Genomic DNA, 10,423 nt, shown 5'->3' with positions numbered 1-10,423 from the left:
TGTAATTCACTTTTTCACCTGACTTTTCTCCTAGGAGATACATTTTTAATAACTTTTCAGCACTCTGCAATGGAAAAAGTAGCAAAAAGTAGGTGGAAAAGTACTATCAAAATTATTTTGAGTATTTGTTTCCTTGCTGGTGGTTGAAAATGCATTTTATTTAGCAGTTGTGAAAATATCACCTGTGAGAAAATTCAGGTGAAAAAGTGAATTGCATATGGCCCCATGACTAACGCCGGACCATACTTCCCTTTCTTTCTATCTTTGTTTCCTTCGCCCTGTCTCCACTTCCGAACCAAAGAAAACAGGTCAGCTTGAGAAAAATTAGAGGAAAGCGAGAGGCAAACTAAAAAACAAACAAAAAAGGGTGGAAGGGGCAAAGCAGAAACTAGCAGAGAAAGGGATACACGTGCCAAAATAATCCTCAGATTCTTGCCTACACAGACTGGTACGTGGTAGTGGTCACACAGTGAGGCACAGACTGGTACGTGGTAGTGGACACACAGTGAGGCACAGTCTGGTAAGTGGTAGTGGACACACAGTGAGGCACAGTCTAATATGTGGTAGTGGACACACAGTGAGGCACAGACTGGTATGTGGTAGTGGACACACAGTGAGGCACAGACTGATATGTGGCAGTGGTCACACAGTGAGGCACAGTCTGGTACGTGGTAGTGGACACATAGTGAGGCACAGTCTGGTACGTGGTAGTGGACACATAGTGAGGCACAGACTGGTAAGTGGTAGCGGACACGCAGTCAGGGAGACAGGGTCAAGTACAAGATATTTGATGTGGCTCCAAAGTGATTAATGCTGCAACCATTTCCCACATTCAGTTCTCACAGAGCCGGGACAAGGTCCTCCAGCACCCAAGACTGACACACCAAAATGCACCCCACCCATTCCTCCCACCCCAGCAGTCACACTGGTTGCTATCAGACTTGGAGGCACCCCAGGGCCCCCAACACTTTAATCCCTAGTTATCTGGCTTGCAGTCACTGCCATGTATCCCATTTTCTTATTCTCTGTTTCAAATACAAAAGGGGAATGATAGCTGAGTGAGTTGTGTGCCCCCCTCCTACACTGCGCCCTAAGGCTGGAGCCTCTCTTGCCTCTGCCTCGAGCCGGCCCTTCTCATATGTACTGCTCTTTCTCCCAACCCAAGTGTCTCTCACCAAAGCTCTGCATGGGCTGCCCCAAAGACAAAATGTCATAAATATAACTTTAATAGAATAATAGAAACCCTGCTCAATCATATTACAGTGTAGTTAATTTCAAAATATAAGGTTAGTTACAAAGAAAAAAAAAAGATCACAACAATACATCACCAGATTTTGCATTATCTGCTTCTCTTCTTTATCTCAGGGAAACCCGAGTCTTCAATCCCCAGCTAGCAGAGAATCTGAAAAGTCACTGGTGATCACGGGTCTGATTGTGGTTGAATTCCCCAGAATCAGTTTCCCAGTTTGCTCATATATGACCCTTAAAGTGTACCTGAGACAAAGGATAATAAAAGTTTTACACATACCTGGGGCTTCCTCTAGCGTCCTTCATGCTGATCTGTCTCTCCCCTCCTCATTCCTCCGCAATCTGGCCTGGTAATTCAGCCAGTCGTCGCAGACACAGTGCGGCCACGTACGCTTCCCCGTCGCACTCCTGCGGGTGCAGACAAATAAATCTTCCGGTAATGAGAGCATGAAGGGGCACATGCACGTGCCCTCGCTGCACATGCACAGTAAGCCCCGACTCCCAAAGTTACTGGGGCAGATTGCAGAGGAACGAGGCAGTGGAGGACTGCGGTGAGGGACAGATCAGCGTGAAGGGGGCTAGAGGAAGTCCCAGGTATGTATAAAACTTTTATTAACCTTCCTCTCAGATTTGCTTTAAAGGAATCTCAAGGTGGGGAAAAAAGTTTACTTTTACTTATGTAGGTTTTTGCAGCCCCCGTAGTCTTTGAAGTCCCTCAGGGTCCTCCAGGTCCCCTCTGCTGTGTCTGTAGCCCCCTCAAGATCTCTGACTAGTCTAGTTACTGGCTAGATAATGAATTGTATGTCTTGTGACCACTGTATATAGGACTTTTCTCAATTTCTACATTCTTATTTTCACTTTAATGTGCCAGACCTAGTTCACAGTGGTCAGTTGTCAGTTTTGCATGAGAACAAACTGCCCATACAATTCTATGGGCCTGTTCACAGTACTGTGTTGTTAAGGCTTGCGCTACTCTAACTCACTGCATGCAGGCTTTGCATTAAAGTCTATGTCCAGTCTCCATTGCGGTTCACACACATTTTAATGCATGCATTTTGCAACTGTCCACTGTGAACCTAGCCTTAAATTTTGACTTTTAATTGTGCACAGCAGTCATATCAGTGTGAAATAAAATGTGTTTTGTTTAACTCACAGCAAACACAAATAATTAGCTTTTCAACCCACTCATTATCAGGAGTGTGTTGTTCAGCCAGATAAAAGTGTTTGTGTTGAAGAAAAGGAAAGAGCTCGCAATAAGTGAGTACCATTAGTGACATATTTCAATATAAATGTAATACTTTATTTTGATTACGGTATGTTCACAAAGCACATAAAACAGTTTAATAATTGCTCAAAATACTAACACAAATGGAGAGTCAGGACAGCATAATTAATAGTACAAGCTGCAATACATTGTATTGAAATATAGAAAGGGGAAATCAATTACATATGCAGCAAAGTGTCCTGTGATTAAACCCTGAGGACCTTTTCACACTAGGGTGTTTTCATTGTGTTATGTTACCCTGCGGTAACGATAAGGCAATGAAAGTCTATGGGGCCTTTCACACTCGTACAGTGCTATGCGATGTGTCATAAGTCACATTTTTCGCCACACTGCCGACGCAAGGGAAACAGCGCGTTGGAAGCCCGATGTGAGTCGGACCTGAAGTCATGTAAGTCTATGGGGACGCAGACTTTTAAAAAATGTTTACGCGTACAGCGCGCATGAGCAGAAGTGTATTTTTTCAGTACACTTATGTGCTTTTCTTATCTTTGCCACAGGAAGTGAGCACTACAGAGCCTCACTTCCTGCTTGGCTAACAGCCAGAAAGGGGATTACCGAGTATTCGGAAATCCCCAAAAAGCCTTTTTATAGCATTGCGGTGTGATGCATATGATGCACTCAGATGCAATCACCAGCAACACAGGTTGGCAGTGTGAAACCGGTCTTAAGGATAATTCATAAGGGTCCTTTCAAGCAATATTTTCACTACACACACACACACACACACACACACACACACACACACACACACACACACACACACACACACACACACACTATACATATATATATATATATATATATATATATATATATATATATATATATATATATATATATATATATATATATATATATATATACAATAAAACTGTGCCAACCAATAGCTCAATGTCCAATTAATTACTGTAAATTATGAAAGTCAATGTCCGTTGTGTAATCGCTATCAAATGTTCCAGGAAAAATCACAAGTATAGTAGTATGATAGCACTCCTCCACTTGTATATTCAGATGCCTATAAGAAAATGCTCCTCATAGTGCATTACTATTATAGCAGTTACAATTACAGCACACCACCAGTGAGACATGATCCACAAGTGTCAGGAGGAGGGTCTAGAATATGCCCAGAGGTGTCTGCTCTGCTATTACGGTCAGGTGTTCCCTCACCATACAGATTACACCATGCGGGTTCCCTCAAATGATCCAACACCGGCTGGCTCCGTGAAGCCAGGTGCACCTGATGTCATCCAGAGGCAGCAGATACCAGCCAGTTGGATCCTTTGAGGGAACCCGAGTAGCATATTCTGTATGGTGAGGTGACGCCTGACCCATAAAAGCAGAGCGGACGCCACTGGGCATATTCTGATAGGCACTTTGAGTCTTCTATCCATGTGAGTGTGCTGATGAATGCAGGGAGCTTGTTGGTACTTTGCTTCCCCGCTCATTGCCAGCTCTACATTTAGCGATCATAGCTGGAGGGGGGGAGCGGATGGAGGGGCCCCGCTCTGCATGCTTCTCCCCCTTTCTGGCTGCTACCCCCCCCCCATGCTACCTATGGGGGGGGGGGAGAGGAAGGGGAGGCGACATCCTCACAAGTTTGCATCAGGCGGCAAAAAGTCTAGAACCGGCCCTGATGCCACTGTCGCGATTGGGGTGAAATAGGAGAGTCCTGTTAGACCATTTCCCCACACAGTGTCCACACCGCCTTGCTGAGCCAGCCAACATATTGGGCAGTGAGCAGTAATGGATGACTCCCTGACACTTGAGGTGAGAAGGGACAGTGAATGATGTGTGCCATTGCCAATATATTGAAAGTGACAGCACCAACGGTTTTATGATTGTTCACTAGTTTTCCCATCTGTTAGGGGCGGAGCCTGCTGCTAATTGAGCTTAATGATTTAATTGCTGTGGCTATATATTGTACAGTTTGCACAGTTTTGGTGTACAGTACATGTTTGTCTGCCCCATGCCTTGACAAACGGGACCTTATTGGTCTTAAACCGATCGTCGGTTATACCGTCAGTTGAATTACGTGTGTGTGATGGGACCAAAAAAGTTACTTGAAGTTCCAGCAAGTCTGTTTGTGGATCCCTCCTTTAGATTGTGGATTTACTATTGCCTAGGAATCCAGCACTATCAACCACCCTCTACAGGTGTGCAGTTCTTTCGAATGAACATTACCATAGTAACGGTCACACTACTATAGTACTGCGCCAGTTACTTTCCACCAATTAAATATAGTTGGGTGTCATCAGCATAGCAATGACGTCACAAATTATTCGATCGGTTGGATATTTGGGGGAATAGATTATTGGCAGATTTAATTAGAGTAATCAAATCTTCTGGAAATGGCAGGGGAAAAGTGATGCATGTATTGCAATCAATTCTTTCTTCGGTTGAGAAAAATGATTGAATTTCCCTGAATTGATTTATTACTTCATCTATTGATGTGGTGAGCGTTTCAATTTGTTTTTGTTAATGAATAGTGTAGGATTGTAAAGGCCTTCTTTGGGGCTTCTTTATAGCATAAGGATTTGGGTAATATAATGTTACAGTGGGTTTCCCTGCTGTATTCAAACTTATCTGCTAAAGTTAAGGCGAATGGCTTGCTTTCACAGCCTTTTGATTTGGCTATTGGTACTCGGCTGGGATCCCCACTTTCCCATTTAATTTGTATTGCGGTTCTGGAACTGTTTTTGGATTGGTACGCTCAGAACAGGACATACAGGGTGTCAGAATGGGAGGTGTAGAGCATAAGGTCTCAGTATTTGCTGACAACCTTTTATTTATTTTTGTACAAATCCCACTGTTGCACTCTCCATTTTAATGGAAACGATGGCCTACTATAGCTTTCTTTCTATTTACAAGATCAATTTCTCTGAATCCTGTGCTTTGAATGTGTTTTTGGTGTCTCATCTAATATTACATCTACAAGCCTCCTTCTCACTTCAGTGGCACGCAGGTCCATACATTATCTGGGAATTCAGCTGCCAGTTACTTTCTCACTGGGTAATTAGAGAAATATCTTGGCATATTTGGATACGATGCCCCTCATACTCTAAATCTCTTCTTTTATCAGGTAGTCTTTAAGACACAATATCACATCTCTAAAGGTGAGGATTATGTGCAGTGGTAAAAATAATAATAGTATTTGATGGCTGAGTGCAGGTGATTCCACAAAAAAAAAAGCTGCAGTTAGCCTGCTCACCACGAGATGGCGAGCTTACCTCTACAGGAAGTGATGTAATACTGTAGGAAAACAAGTTGCAGGAAGCGGAGAAAACACGTTTTTGGAAGAGGTAATTGAGTGTTTATTGTTCTATATTGTTGTTCTATATTGAGCAGAATAGGAGGTCGGGTGGATATACTTTGGTACAGAGGAGATCATAGTACTCTTGTCACTATCCTGATCATTCCACCCTCAGTTATTGTCATACCCTGCAGTCAGGGGCATAGCTAGAAATCTAGGAGTCCCATAGCAACATTTTGTTTAACACGGCGCCCCCCCCCTCCCCCCCCCGGGAAAAAAAAACATTAATAAGGTGCTTTTATGCCCAAGGTGCCACCTCTTCCTCCACCCCCGTATAGGGAGCTAGAGATACCCCCGCCCCAGCATTAGTAGTACAAGTAAAGGTAGCTTGATGTAGGTATGTATGGGTAACCAGATGTGCTTCCCCAGTGTAGGTAGTCTGAAGTCCAGAGCTGGGACAAGGTCCTCCAGCACCCAAGGCTGAGACACCAAAATGCACCCCTCCATCCCTCCCAACCCAGCCATCACACACTGATTGCTATTAGACTAAGAGGGTCACAGGGTCCACAACCTCCCCAACACCTTATTCTCTAGTTATCTGGCTTGCAGTCACTGCTATGTATCCCCTTTTCTTATTTCTTTCTGCTTCAAACACAATTAGGAATGACAGCTGAATGAATTGTGCGCCCCCTCCTACACTGCGCCCTGAGGCTGGAGCCTCTCCAGCCTATGCCTCGGCCCGGCCCTGCTGAAGTCCCCCCTCCCCCCATCCCATCCCCTGTATAGGTTTCAAATAAGTCCAAATAGGTAGCCATAAGTTTAAATAGGTAGCCATATTACCCCCCTGTATAGTTAGCAAGAAGGGCCCCTAATATAATGCGGCTGCATTAGCCTCCCAGTATAGTTATACCCCAGTATGGATAAACAGATTACACCTCCTAAGTATAGGTAGTCCAATTGCCCCTCTCCCCCCCCAATATAGGTAGCCAGACTAGCCCCCAAAATATAGGTAGCCAGGTTATTTCCCCCCTCCCCCAAGTATACATAGCAAAATTTGCCCCAAAAGTATAGATAGCCAGATAACACCCCCCCCCCCCCCCCCCTTGTGTATAGGTTGCCAGAGCGGCCCCCAAATATAGGTAGTCAGTCAGATTAGCCCCCCAAATATATGTATCTCCTCTCCCCATTTGCAAAGTAAGTGAGTGAAGGAAAAGACCTTTCTGGGAGTCCACTCATGATCTTCTTTCTTCCTAGCATTGGAGTCTCTTAACATTAAAGCTTCCTCTCTCGTCATATAATCCACATGATGAGAGTGAGTGCTGTAATCATAGACTCTCTGATCTGCGTCCGAGTTCACCAGGCCCCTCCATGGCTACAGGTCCCATAGCATTACATCATATGCCTGCAGTGTAGCCAGATGCCCTCCACAATAGTTACCTCACCCCTGGTAATGCAGCACCCTTCTGAAGTCTTGGGTTGTTGTCATCTTTTCCCCCTCCAGAATAGCTTAAAGTGTCCACTAATGGTCCAATTTCTGGCACAAAAATCGTTCGAGGGATTAGAAATTCTGATCGGAAGAAAAATCGTTCACTACACCATCAACGAACCAATCTTTGCTTCCTATCTATCACAACCATCATCAAGAAAATCCAAATTTTGGTTTGATAAAAATCCAGTTGGATGATTTTTTTTTATAATCGTTCATAATCGACTGTGCCCATCAACTGAGATTATTTTTAACCAATCCGATCAGAATTTCGGATCGCTCAAACGATTTTTTGCTAGAAATTGGACCGTTAGAGGCCACCTTAAGGGGTTTGAGATGTGATTGATTTCTTTGTGTTTAATAATACTGCAAGGGACTGAAGTGGGTAAAGGGGAAGGGTTAAAGATAACACTATATACATCAGGAGGGTGAGTACACACATCCAATTTTGATTTGTCAGTATTAGCACTTCCATGTAGTATGAGAGCTTGCCTACACATTCTATTTATAGTATTCAGCATTTATTGGCCCTCATACTACTTGGAAGTCAGCAGTGTACTCTCCAGAGCCATTTAGTTGGGCGCTCCGCCCACCTGATCCATGTGGCCGTCCGGCTGATATTCATAGCCTCCTTCCAAGGCTGAAACTCCTCTGCACATCACATCGGCTGTATCAATGCATTCAGCCACTTTGGCTGTATCAATGCAGTCGGCTGCTGTAACTCAGTCATTATCTCCGCCCTCCTCCTCGGCTCTTTTCTATTAGTGACGTGGGGGGGCGTGGAAAGCAAGTAAGAGATGAGCCTAGCTGCGTGATCTATGAAGGGAAGGAGCTGGAGGCTGTGCACAGAAGCAGAGAGGAGGCACAGCTCTATACCTTCTGGTGATTCGCTGATCTCCTGGGCGCTCTACTTCTTCTCCCCTCTCCGTTAGTAAAGCAGAACAAAGCCCCCTTCCCCCGGTCTTTCCTCTCACAACACAGAAAGAGATAACTGTCCTCAGAGATGCAGGTTTATAGCCGGCTGTAACATGAACCTGTGTGGAGCAGGGGAGGACTGGGATCTTTAGGCCTGAGGGGAAAACACAACCTAGAGGCCCTTTCACTGCAGCCTGAGCCCAAATCAATATCTTTTTTGTGAGCAAATGTATATAGTGTAACATAGCATTACATGCAATTACATAGATTACCCCCCTAGTGACCAAAGCTTGGGGTAAAAAAAGATGCTATTAGCAGTAATGGGTTATGGCAGAAAGCGCAGCAGGGCTGGATTTATAACTTAGTCTTCTGAAGCTGCGTACTCACTGCCCGACGGCTCCTGCAACGTCCCCTTGACGATGGTCGTCAGCAATGCCTCTTCCTATTGGCGGGTTAAAGGGAAGGTCCAGGATCATTAAAAATTAAAAATCTACTTACCTGGGGTTTCCTCCAGCCCCTGGCAGCCGTCCTGTGCCCTCGCCACAGCTCCGTTGGCTCCCGGTCCCCTCCGGTGCAGATGCCAATCTTAACAGCACTGTATAAATTCATAATAATAATATGGTAGGACATTAGACTGTGATTATGGTAGGATTCGATTGTGAGCTCCTCTATGGAAAGTCAGCGACATAGCTATGTACTCTGTAAAGTGCTGCAGACGATGTCAGTGCTATATACAGTGGCTTGCAAAAGTGTTCGGCCCCCTTGAAGTTTTCCACATTTTGTCACATTACTGCCACAAACATAAATCAATTTCATTGGAATTCCACGTGGAAGACCAATACAAAGTGGTGTACACGTGAGAAGTGGAACGAAAATCATACATGATACCAAACATTTTTTACAAATAAATAACTGCAAAGTGGCATGTGCGTAATTATTCAGCCCCCTGAGTCAATACTTTGTAGAACCACCTTTTGCTGCAATTACAGCTGCCAATCTTTTAGGGTATGTCTCTACCAGCTTTGCCTTCTAGAAACTGAAATCCTTGCCCATTCTTCTTTGCAAAACAGCTCCAGCTCAGTCAGATTAAATGGAAAGCGTTTGTGAACAGCAGTTTTCAGATCTTGCCACAGATTCTCGATTGGATTTAGATGTGGACTTTGACTGGGTCATTCTAAAGGCTCATACACACATCAGACCATAGTCTTTTGAAAATGAAAGATCACAGACCAATTTTACCCCCTTCTATGTAGTATGAGAGCCATACCTTCACAGTCTATTTTATGGAGCTGAACTCCCCATCAGACAGAAATCTTTGCAAGATGCTGTAGACATTCAAAAGATCAGTATCTGCAAAAGATATGTTCCTGCAAAATGCATTCATAGTCTATGATGTCTGCAGATCATCATACACACCTTGTTTAACTGACATTCATCTGCAGATCAGATCTACCAGGATGGATTTTCAGATATGCAGATAATTGTCTGATCTGCAGATGAATGTCAGTTAAACAAGGTGTGTATGATGATCTGCAGATCTCATAGACTATGAATGCAATTTGCAGGAACGGATCTTTGGCAGGAACAGATCTTTTGCAAATACTGATCTTTTGTGTCTGTACAGCATCTGTGTGTGCAGCATCTTGCAAAGATTTCTGTCTGATGGGGAGTTCAGCTCCATAGAAAAGACTGTGAAGGTATGGCTCTCATACTACATGAAGGGTGGTAAGATTGGTGTGTGATCTTTCATTTTCCAAAGACTATGGTCTGATGTGTGTATGTGGCCTATCACAGGGATTTTGTTCTAAACCATTCCATTGTTGCCCTTGCTTTATGTTTAGGGTTGTTGTCCTGCTGGAAGGTGAACCTCCGCCCCAGTCTCAAGTGTATTGTAGACTCCAAGAGGTTTTCTTCCAAGATTGCCCGGTATTTGGCTCCATCCATCTTTCCATCAACTCTGACCAGCTTCCCTGTCCCTGCTGAAGAGAAGCACCCCCAGAGCATGATGCTGCCACCACCATATTTGACAGTGGGGATGGTGTGTTCAGAGTGATGTGCAGTGTTAGTTTTCCGCCACACATAGTGTTTTGCATTTTGGCCAAAAAGTTCCATTTTGGTCTCATCTGACTAGAGCACCTTCTTCTACATGGTTGCTGTTTTCCCCACACGGCTTGTGGAAAACTGCAAACTGGACTTCTTATGCTTTCTGTTAACAATGCCTTTCTTCTTGCCATTCTTC

General features: G+C 44.2%; 1 protein-coding gene across 1 annotated transcript in view; it reads left to right on the top strand.

The window, feature by feature from the left end:
• Window positions 1-5,796: 5,796 nt before the first annotated feature.
• LOC137536814 (uncharacterized) overlaps window positions 5,797-10,423 on the top strand; it is an 89,376-nt gene continuing 84,749 nt past the window's right edge. Inside the window, exon 1 of the mRNA XM_068259011.1 lies at window positions 5,797-5,832. The gene's annotated coding sequence lies outside the window, so the exon portion shown is untranslated. The remainder of the gene's footprint in view (window positions 5,833-10,423) is intronic.

The sequence above is a fragment of the Hyperolius riggenbachi genome, chromosome 10 (assembly GCF_040937935.1).
Source record: "Hyperolius riggenbachi isolate aHypRig1 chromosome 10, aHypRig1.pri, whole genome shotgun sequence".
Classification (NCBI taxonomy): Eukaryota; Metazoa; Chordata; class Amphibia; order Anura; family Hyperoliidae; genus Hyperolius; species Hyperolius riggenbachi.
Note: the sequence above shows the minus strand (reverse complement) of the source record. Positions and strands in the feature narration are given on the sequence as shown.